This window comes from Gymnodraco acuticeps, unplaced genomic scaffold (assembly GCF_902827175.1).
Source record: "Gymnodraco acuticeps unplaced genomic scaffold, fGymAcu1.1, whole genome shotgun sequence".
Lineage (NCBI taxonomy): Eukaryota > Metazoa > Chordata > Actinopteri > Perciformes > Bathydraconidae > Gymnodraco > Gymnodraco acuticeps.
Genome location: NW_022992216.1, coordinates 3245265 through 3256896, shown reverse-complemented (window position 1 = coordinate 3256896; position 11632 = coordinate 3245265).

The window sequence follows — 11632 nt, the reverse complement described above, 5'->3', positions numbered from 1 at the left end:
ATATAAATAAAAGGGTCGCGTTAGAAAACAATTCACTCACAGATCCATAATCATGAAGGTGGAATCTAACTATATCGATAATAAAAATGTATGGAGCCAGGGGTAGAAACATGTTTTTTTTCTGCTGTAAAATTGGGCATTTTAACATGGGGGTCTATGGAAATTGCTCCTTTCTGCAGCCATCGCCTATCGGCCAATATATGAACTGCAGTGTGTGGCACTTCCGTATTGGTTTCCCCACAGTTTGCCGCTTGGTTGGTACACATTTACTGACACAAACATTTGTATCATCTGTTGTAGACCCAAATAAATACAATTAAATAAGAACTCATTCTCAAAAAAGATAAACGCCATTCTTAAAATGTATAAACGAACATTAGTTGGATTAATATTGATTAGAGTGCACAATAGAAATACAATAATTGAGAGAAGAAAAATAGATATGTTATCTATCAAAACCCAGTTAGATTAACATTCATTGGACTGCACACTTTGTTTGTTTGTGTGGATATGTAGCAAATTAACATTTTAATAGCACTTAATGACTGACTGACTGGAAATGACAATAAATGAAAATGTAAAACGAAAAAAGCAATCATTTGTTTCCAATAAATGAATAAAATGATTTTTGACCACTTTGTTGTTCAGATATATCACATATTTGTAACTAAATGATACATTAATTGAAACAAAACACGGTATAAACTGAGGAGTGACTCCCGTGAGGTTCATGTATTTTCTTCACTCCGCTGGGAAACGGCTCTCATGTCAAGAAGCATCAGATCAGTGCATGCACTGCCTCGTCCAATCAGTGAGCAATACACAGTAAGGGGGTGGGGGCGAGTGTCTGAGGATTTAATCGGAGGATGGTCTGGTGGTTCCTCGGTTATATCTCCTCCATTATCGCTCCTCGCTCCTCCGGCAAAAATAAGGCCATTGGGACACTACTCAAGATGGCGCAGACAAATCAACTTCCGGTGAGACAGAGGAGCGAGGAAATGAAAAATAAGAGAAGTGAGAAGGGCCCTCTGTCTCCTTAAATATCCTTGCGTCAGCGTCTCACGTGTTGGGCGTGCTCTCTTCTGACCATATTTGGAAGTACAACTTTCGCGGCCGCAGCTAGACCCTTCTCAGCCACCTTAGTGTCGTGTCAGGTGGGCGTGTCGTGTAGTGTCGTGTACTGTCTGCGGCCGCAGTTAGATCATATTGCACTAGCAAGACGTTGATCGCAACTGCGCAGGTCTCGCTTGTTTCAAACAAGCCTAGCATCTCTTCTTTTTTTTCGAGGGAAGGGGGGGGGGGGGGGGGGGGGGGGGTCAGAGGGCCCTAGGTATAAAGTCACGGCTCGCCCACTGGTGTGAACATACAGTTTTTGACCGTGTTGCAAACACAAGCTGTATTTGGGATAAATACAATGGTATTGAAAGCTAAAAACTTTGTTGTGAATGAGATTACACGCGTCCAATTAGTTTAACCAGTTTAGCCAAACCCTCTGTGATATTGAGTGGCAATAGTCACCACACAAGGTACAAGAAGATTATAGTTTTTTTTAAAATAATGAAATAGGCCTACAATCATTTCAATTTAATTCAATCGACAAAATAGTCGTCTGTGCCTGGTTTTAATCATCTAATTTGATTTCCTGTTATTGACACACAGGGGCTTTTGTGAAAATGATCATGACATTTCGCAGACAATGGTTGAATAAGGGTCGAAAATTATGCTGTTTTTGTTATCAAGGGTGAGACAGCACTTTGGCTCGACCAAAAATTGTTTTAAAAATGTGCTATATAAATAAAACCTGATTTGATTTGACAGTGTTCCAACTTTATACCTACAGTCTCAAATGTATTAGATTATTTTCACATGTGGATGATATAATGTATACATTCTCTAGTTTGAATGTTTCTATCCCATATACTGCTGATGTGACAACAGCACACAGTGTAACTAGAAAATGTATTTACTGCAGAAAATGCGTGTGAATGCTGTAAAGGTAAACTGTGAACATTTGTGGCTGAATTTAGCTGAAAATGCAGAAAATGCTGAATATGTTATTAGCTGAATGGTAGCTGCTTTAAGCTACAAAAATGCAGAAAAAGCTTAATATTTAAAAGAAAAGGTTTAAAAAAGGTATAAACAACAACATGTATAGCAGTAGTATTCAACTAAAATTCAACGAGGTCCAGTTAGAGAAAATATCCCCATGCAAAGGTCTGGAACATCAAAATGTCTAACTTGCTTTATGAATTACTGTGATATTGAAGTAGCCTGTAGCTTTATCAACGTCTGCATGTAATCAACAACTGACCAATCAAATAAAGAAAGTACAATTCAAAACAACAATATTTATTGTCAATTAACATTGAACTATACAGATGTACAGTAAAATACTGTGGATATGTGTAATGTTCCTCTCTGGCTGCATTTAAAAATAAAATAAATAAAATAGCTTTTGAAAATATGTGCATCTTAAAAGTGCTTAATTTTAGAAAAATAAATAAAGTGTAGCAGCAGCTTGAGTTTCCCTTTTTTCTTTGTTAACCGTTTCACATCATGACTTAACAGTTTCAGCCGATTATAGAACAATATTAGTCTTTACACATCATAATTGAACAGTTTTAAAGTTTCTCTTTCTTTCCCTCTTATATTGCAGTCCCTCACTCACTTTTTTTTAATTCAGTGCGAGAATTGAGCTTGAGCTTGTCCTGCCAGGAGTTTAAGGCCCCGGCCACACGAGGACGAAAACGGTCGTTTGCGTTACTGTTTAGTGTCATATAGACCGTTCGGGCCACACGAGGACGACCAAATACGGCACTAAACGACTGCGGAAACGATAACGGGTCCCAAGGTGGATAGAACGGCATACGCAACGTATATACAATCATTTTCTGATAATGATGAGGCAATAGCCCCGCCTCCCCACCTCTGCTGCTCACCCCCTCGTCAAAGTAAACTGCACACTGAATTCAGATTATTTATCTTTCTCTCGATATGGACATAAACGCGAGTGAAGTCTAATCTGACAGGACGGAGACACCTCTCAAACTACCTAGTTATAAATATGTTTATTTTTACTGTCGGCCGGGTCACTCATTACTGGATCAGCTGCTGCATGAGACAGACACTGGCGCTGTCCAAAGAGAGGGAGGAAAAAGAGAGGCTCCATGTATTTTATTATTATATTATATAGATTCGTTATTCATTTGTTTTAAAGCTCAATAAATAACAAAGAAGACCTTTGACCGGCACTTCTATAATTTTGTCCGGAAGATTGAAACTTTAATACACGTTGACTGGCGAAAAACTCTGCCCGGTTCCCTCGGGCCCCCACCGCGGAGAATAAACAGAAGGGCAACCATGACAACCATGCTTCTTCGCTGCTTTTGTGGAGGAAGTTACAGCGCAACGTACAGGCTCCTGCATATGTACTGCAGCTTCTCCAGCGGTTGGAGCTAAACGGAGCTGTCTCGTGTGGACAGACACTATCCGGTGAATATTGCGTGTGGACGGAAGCTTTTTTGCGTTTGCGTTAATCCTATGCGTTTAGCCGTTTTCGTCCTCGTGTGGCCGGGGCCTAAATCTGGGCTGAAATGGTGTCAGGGCCATTCTCATACACACATGCAGGTGCTCATTGGTTAGCCTGGAACGATATTTAGTTTTAATTTGGATCCTGGTGGACTGATCATATTGGGCTCTGAGACTGCTTATTTTTTGTGACCTCAGTTCTGACTTGAGAGGGAATGTTTGGTCAAACACTTTGTGTTTTGTCTCATAGTGGCGTGTTGGCACTTGTAATGAACGCCACGGTCTCTGAACAAATGAGACACACCGGTGTTGTGGTCCCAGTGGGCATGATGAACATGAATGAGTCCGTCCACTCAGGGTTAAAAGCTCTGTTCTCACTGTCCACTTTCCTCTTCTTGGAGACCGCCATGTGTAATTACATTACATTTAGCTGACGCTTTTATCCAAAGCGACTTACAATAAGTGCGTTCGACCAACAAGATACAAACCTGAATAAAACAGAATCATATAAGTACATCAGGTTTCATAGAGCTAAAACATTTCAAGTGCTACTCAACTGGCTTTGGATAAGCCAGTCCTTTGTTAGTATATAAGTGCTTTGTAGGTAATTCTATCGCTCAAAGTGGAGTCGAAAGAGATGAGCAAGCTATCTGCTGTCCTGATTTCAATGGGGAGCTCATTCCACCATTTTGGAGCCAGGATAGCAAACCCACGTGTTTTTGCTGATGGGAACTTGGGTCCCCCTCGCAGTGCCGGTGCAGCGAGCTGTTTGGCTGATGCAGAGCGGAGTGCACGTGCTGGGGTGTACAGTTTAACCATGTCCTGGATGTAGGAAGGGCCAGATCTATTCACAGCATGGTACGCAAGTACCATTGTCTTGAAGTGGATTCTAGCAGTTATCGGAAGCCAGTGAAGGGAGCGGAGGAGCGGCGTGGTGTGGGAGAATTTAGGAAAGTTGAAGACCAGGCGAGCCGCTGCATTCTGGATGAGCTGCAGAGGTCGGATGGCACATGCAGGTAGACCAGCCAGGAGGAAGTTGCAGCAGTCTAGGCGTGAGATGTGATTATTATTTGTCTCTCCCTGTCTGCTGCTAACACGCATGTTCCCTCTCCTCTCCCTGTATCGCTAATTATTCTCTTCACTCACTTTCCTCTCCGCTTCTCTCTGCCACGCTCTCGTCTCTTCTTCTGTGTTTCTCTCCCTGTATCGCTCACTCGTCTCTTTCGCCGGCGGTTAAAATAGAATCACCCCGTCAAAATTGAAATCCCCTATTAATGTATTGATTATAGGTCCAGGCAGGGGCGCCGCCAGGGATTTTGGGCCACGCCAATCAAGCACAATGCTGTAACCATACCTCCAAAACCCAAACGACTCATTTATGCTTTAAATAACTCTACCTGTACAGGCTTGCATCTATCTTGTAGTCCAATACTAACTGCACAATATTTACTGACACTGAGCTGTGAACATATAACACTGTGCAGACGTGCAACATTCTGCTGCATTATAATTCACTATTTGATATAACACTAACATTCCTGACAATAGACCTCAATAGTAATCTTTTATGGTGTACATGCCTTTTTAATAACATTTTTGAATGGAACATTCAAAAATCTAAATAAATATAACTGAAATATACATGACCTCTTAAATTAAAATTAAAGTGAACATTAACACCAATATTATCTTTTATAAAGTGCTATAACAAAAAAAATAATATAAGCAGCAGATTTTTTAATTAAATATACATACCAACTACAAAATAAGCGGGTATTAAAGTGTAAATGGACAACAAAACGGAAATGGAAATGAAAAAGCCTTATGGGGGGACAGGGCTGCTGAGCCTAAAGATGGATCTGTTGGTCCTGGCACCAGGGGGAGGGACAACTGATTTAGTATGAATAGCTGCTAAAAATGTACCTGCATTTATTAAATGTCAGCTAAAAGAGGAGTGAAATGAAAAACCTCTGCATTTTCTGTGAAGATATTAACAGTACTTAATGTCAGCAAAACATTACAATTATTATTTACAATGGACTACGCTTAGCTTACAGACTAATTTTTCCACCACTCATAGACCACACCCACCTTTTCTCTTGAAAAACTGGGTGACATACTGTCGCCCTTTAGTCCCTCTCTCTTCTCTTTCTCTCCTTTCTTGAAAGCCTGACTTTGTTAGTCGTTGAGACATGGTACACACAAATGTAAGTACATCCCTCCTCACATGCTCTCACTCTCTGCTGCTAGAAAGTGCGGTGCCGCACACTGCGCACAGCGTTTGGAGGCAGGACCAAACCATTACATGTAAATAGAGGGGGGTGTTCCGAGGCTTTGGATAATTAACTTTTGGAAGAAAATAAGGCAAGGCAAGGCAAGTTTATTTATATAGCACCTTTCAACACAAGGCAATTCAAGGTGCTTTACAAAAATGAAAGACATTCAGACAAAGGCATTTAAAAGATAATAAAAGAAACATTAAAAGAAAAATAAATGAATAAAAAGTACATGAATAAAAAGTTACAGTGCAGTTTAAGATATGAATAGTTCACACAGAAGTTCCACTTTACTGATGAACACAAGTCTTCAGCCTGGATTTAAAAGTAGTCAGAGTTGCAGCGGACCTGCAGGTTTCTGGGAGTTTGTTCCAGATATTTGGAGCATAATAACTGAACGCTGCTTCTCCATGTTTAGTTCTGACTCTGGGGACAGAAAGCTGACCAGTCCTTGAAGACCTGAGAGATCCGGATGGTTCATAATTTAGCAGAAGATCAGAAATGGGGCGGTTTTGGCGCAGTGGTTAGAGCGTTGGTCATCAGATCAAGGGGCGTTGGTGAACTTCAGTTCGAATCCCACCTCGGCCGCCACTGCGTCAGGCCGTTGTGTCCTTGGGCAAGACACTTTACCCGCATTTGCTCCTGTGGGTAATGTCCGCAGTAATGACTCTTACATGTCTAATATGTGTAATGTGTACTTGTAAAGCGCTTTGAGCACCTGTAAAGCGCTCTAATAAAAAAATGTAATGCATTATTATTATTAAATGTATTTTGGGCCTAAACCATTCAGTGCTTTATAAACCAGCAGCAGTATTTTAAAATCTATTATTTGACACACAGGAAGCCAGTGTAAAGACTTCAGAACAGGAGTGATGTGATCCACTTTCTTAGTGTTAGTGAGGACTCGAGCAGCGGCGTTCTGAATCAGCTGCAGCTTTATAATAGATTTTTTAGTGAGACCTGTAAAGACACCATTACAGAGATCGAGATCACAGCACTCTAGACTTAACGAGCTGCTCCATCCACACTAATGTTACAATCTGAAAAAGGCCTCTCTACCAAGCTCCAAACTAAGTTCAATATCTCAAAAAGTGTAAAAGACATCAAAAATCTATTTTGAATAGCTGAAGGTCTTGTGATCATTTGAAAGTTGGAATGAAGTGTCTAGCTGAAAGTATGTGGAAGCAGAAGCATTTGGCGCAAGGTGTAGGAAAAGAGGATTTGAAGGCTCCTCCAATTGACTTCCATGTTAAAAAAAAGAGTTTAAAAAGCTGAATATTAAAAAAAGTATAACATATTAAAAAAAATGTGAAGGTTTCCCATCGATTCTTGAAAAGGCTGAATAGTTTAATATTTGAATGGTTTCTGTAGCAGAAAATAAACTGAAGTTATGGAGAGCCAAAGTATTGGCTGAAATAAGAAGAATACAGATTTGAAGTACTATAGTGGAATGCTGTGGCACAGCATTCACACTAATTATATAAAGGTATCAAAGTGTAATGTATTAGTTCTGGAATATGACTTGACTGAGAAACTATAGTATGTATACATTCTGTTACATAAAATGACTTTAATTTCAAATTCAGTGACAGCAACCTCAAATACATGTCTTAAAGCATTTAAATATAATATGGTTTATATTTAGATATTAGAATAACATATTGCAGAATGTTGCATTTATTATTTATGTGTGTACTTACACTTCAGGTCTGCAAAGTCGCAAACAGTAATAGTCTGCAGTTAGAGACAGGGAGAATATGGGGGAGGGGGAAGGGAGTGACAGATTATAAATGTCACCTCAATAAAACAATCTTACACACCATTTGAATTATAAGTACTTTTCAGGAGCACAGTATGTTTCCTTATTTACTATCAAAGTGTTATTACAAATGAGACTTCACTTATTCTTAAATAAATGTTAATAAATCATACAAACAGTGCACATAATAAATAAATCATGTGTTAATCTAGGTCAGGGATGGGCAAATGGCGGCCCGGGGGCCGCCTCTTTTTGCGGCCCTCAGATTAATTGATAAACAACGTAATTAATAAAAATAAATTAAAAAAATGTTTAATTGTTTTACTTGTAGTACTGATACCGTCCACTAGACTCCTAGTTACGTCGCGAGCTGCGTACATGATTTCGTTCGGCAGCCAAATACCGCAAAAATAATCTGTGACGCGTTTGTGTGTATTGTGTTTGTTTCCCGGGAAACACTCACAAGAAACACCGGGGCCCTTTCTCATTTCTCTAACTCCCCTCCTCGACTCCCCTCCTCGACTCCTATCCTCGAGACTTAGTCCCGCCCACAGGAGATGCGAGCGGAGGAGCCGAGGAGAGAGGAGGGGAAGCAGCAGGCGGTTAGAGAAATGAGAACTCCTCTCCTCTGAGCGGTCATTTTAAAGAGACGTCCATTAATGATGACAGGAGGCACAGCAGCCCTCTGTCTGATGGACAGATGTGTTCATGACCACTTATATATTTACTTTTAATTAATTCACAGTGCGGTATAATGAGACAATAACAGGCTACAATGCGGACACACACACATTTGAATACTTTATTTGGTTCCACAAATTATATTACATAAGACAGGGAATCAAATATATCGGGTCTAAGCAGCACAGAACACTTAGGGGAACACATAGCACCTCCTTCTCCACACGGCTAAGCTGCCAATAATAGCTGAAACAGAGCAATATTTGGCAATTTGTTTGGCTTTTCTCTTTGACATTCCAGCAATTCTCAGACCAATCATGGTGCATTTATATACATGGCCAAGACTTCCGAATATAAGTATGCTGTATCTACACTTGTACCCAAAGCTGGTTATCACATCGAGCAGTGGTTGGTATTTGATATACTTGTCCTGGAAAGCCTGGTCCATGTACAGGTCAAAGGCACAGCCTACTTCTAATATTAGCACCTCCCTGTGGTTGGTGTCAACAAAAACAACATCAGGTGTATTTGAGATGTTAGCAAAGACATCATTGGTAAAACCAAACCATTCTGGTAGCACTCTAGCGTGCTTGTACATTGCTGCACTAGATGGTAAGATGTTTCGTACCGCATCAGACACAATGTCCACAATACGGTCATGACGGGCTATGTACAGGCGTTTGTATGCATTACATCCATTTGTTATGTGTGCAATGGATTCTAGGTGTTGTTGTGAATCCTGATGGTTTAAACAGAATGGAGTGTGAATGCGAGGGTACCAGGTGGACAGATTGTACTTAGTGGGTAATACCTGCAGTCTTGCTTTGATGGTAAATGTCAGAACATCCTCACCAACAGCGGCGTTCTTAAACACTGAGTGTGAGACTGAGTGGTCAGCAAACCCCAAACAGGCTAGCTTTCCCTGTAGTCTGAGTCCACACCAGTGCTGCCTGATCTCAGACTGCTTCATGCTGAGCAGAACCCTCCTTGCAGAGTCTCTGTGCAGTTCCACAGTCTCTTCCTGAGGTGTTGTGATGTCGGCCTTCACAACCACACTGGGGTCTGTGATCAGTTCATCAGAGACAGGGACTTCAGTCTGTGTGTTGAGTCTTGTCCATTTCAGCTGGACTCCAGTCCGATTGCAGAGGTCATTGAGATCTGGCCAGTCAGACCAGACCCCGAAGCCCCTGGCCTGAGAGTCCAGTTTCCCAGAGTCTTTCCTCCTGAAGCCGAGGAAGTTGTTCTGGTCTGCGCAGATGTGTTCATGACCACTTATATATTTACTTTTAATTAATTCACAGTGCGGTATAATGAGACAATAACAGGCTACAATGCGGACACACACACACACACACACACACACACACACACACACACACACACACACACACACACACACACACACACACACACACACACACACGTATATAAATATATACAATTTCAGAATCACACAGAGCACTCTCATAATAACGTAACACTATCAGAGACTGGATATATCCCCCCCCCTCTCTGGTCGCTACAATGAGGAAAATAAATTATGGGCCAAAAGTTTTATTTACAAGTAGGCTATTAAAAGTAAGCAGAGGACACCAAACCAACTGAGACCTGTCTGTCCGCTGCATCTACGCACACACTGTACCACACACACCTACACACAATCAGGCTACAGCCGTTGTGTATTTTATTATGTGAAGCACTGAATGGTTTTAGAAAAATATCGACTCTTTGTTTGTAGATATCTACTAAACTAAAGCAAATAAAGAGAGTAGGCCTGTTATACTGAGTGATATATATTATACACACTGCTCTGCTTTCTGCACGGACAGCTGTTCTCTCTGTAAACATCGCGTCACGATGAGAGCAGTTAGTAAAATAATATCCAGGGGATGCATGCAGAGTTGTCATTGGCTGAGATAAGTCCGGCCGTGCGTCACATCCGCGCAGGAGCCGTGAAGGACCCATCAGTGTATCCTCGGTTATAGCTCCTCCTCGATGCTCGGTCCTCGAAGTGCATTTAGAGAAATGAGATGTCCTTCAACATGGCGCGCTAAAATGTATTTCCGGGTCACTACCGGAGGACCGAGGAGTCGAGGAGGGGGATTTGATGAAATGAGAAAGGGCCCGGCTGTTGTCATGCCTGGGCGAAACAAGTTTAATATTCTAAAAACCAAGACTTTGTTTATTTGAAATCAGATGAAAACAAACTGTCACAGACCCTGCCGTGTTATCTATGATTACTATACGCTTTTCATTAAAAATTCCAGCGGGAGGGAGGGGAAGCGGCGCTGAGGAACAGCAGAGTGCGGGTTGACATGTGTCTGTGTTAACATTCCCCTTATTGTGCATCAGCAGACAGGCTACAAGTGTCTAAGGTTCAAGTTAGACAACTAATGTCTGGGTTAGTGTTCATGACTTCATGTTTATGTCATCTTAATGTTTAATCTTAAATGCACACACATTTTCCGTGCTTTCCAATAGTTTAAAATAGTTGTATTCCACTGTTAAATACAAACACGCCACTTGTAAAAATTAAATAACATTTCTGTGAACTGATATTTGTTTAGTGAGCTTATTAGAGGATGTTCCCTGAAAGATTGTAAAATGTCAATGAAGATGTCAGACTTAATTTGTTAATAATTACATACAATACATGGAATTTGTGTGTATGTGTGTGTTCCAAGTGAATCTGCGGCCCCCTGGTGGCCAGTACATACATTATGTGGCCCCCACCACCATCCAAGTTGCCCATCCCTGACCTAGGTCTAAGATTTAAGGCAGAATATACCATAGACATATAAAGAGTAGACGCCGCATCGACCGCTACTGCCTATTGGCGCTGACGAGCCGTGGGGCCGCCATCTTGGACCGGTCACCCGCTCCACTCAGTGTAATCTGTCTGGCAGGCGCAATGAAGTGTCAGCCCATTTAATCAATCATAACTCGCTGAATACAAAACTGATTTTCACGTTGTTTTTTTTCTGAAAACGTCATATGTAGGCATGATACCGGACACATGATTCGGCGTATTTTAATATTCATACTAGGCTTAACAGCAATAGAATATTCGGGTATTTGATAGCCTATATGTTATGTATGATAGGTATTTTGCAAAAGACACACGATATATAATATAGGCTAATATATACACACACACACATATAAAAAAACACTAATGGTCTATTCAGTGATTCTCAAATGGGGGTACGCGGACCCCTGGGGGTACGTTGGGGTACTGCAGGGGGTACGTGAGATAAAAAAAAAAAGGTTAATTAAAAAAACAATCTTAGTAAAATAAGTTAAATAGAAAACACCATTTTATGTAAAACATTCCTAGAACCACCAAGGGGGTCCTCATATAAACATGTCAAATGTGTGTATTGGATTT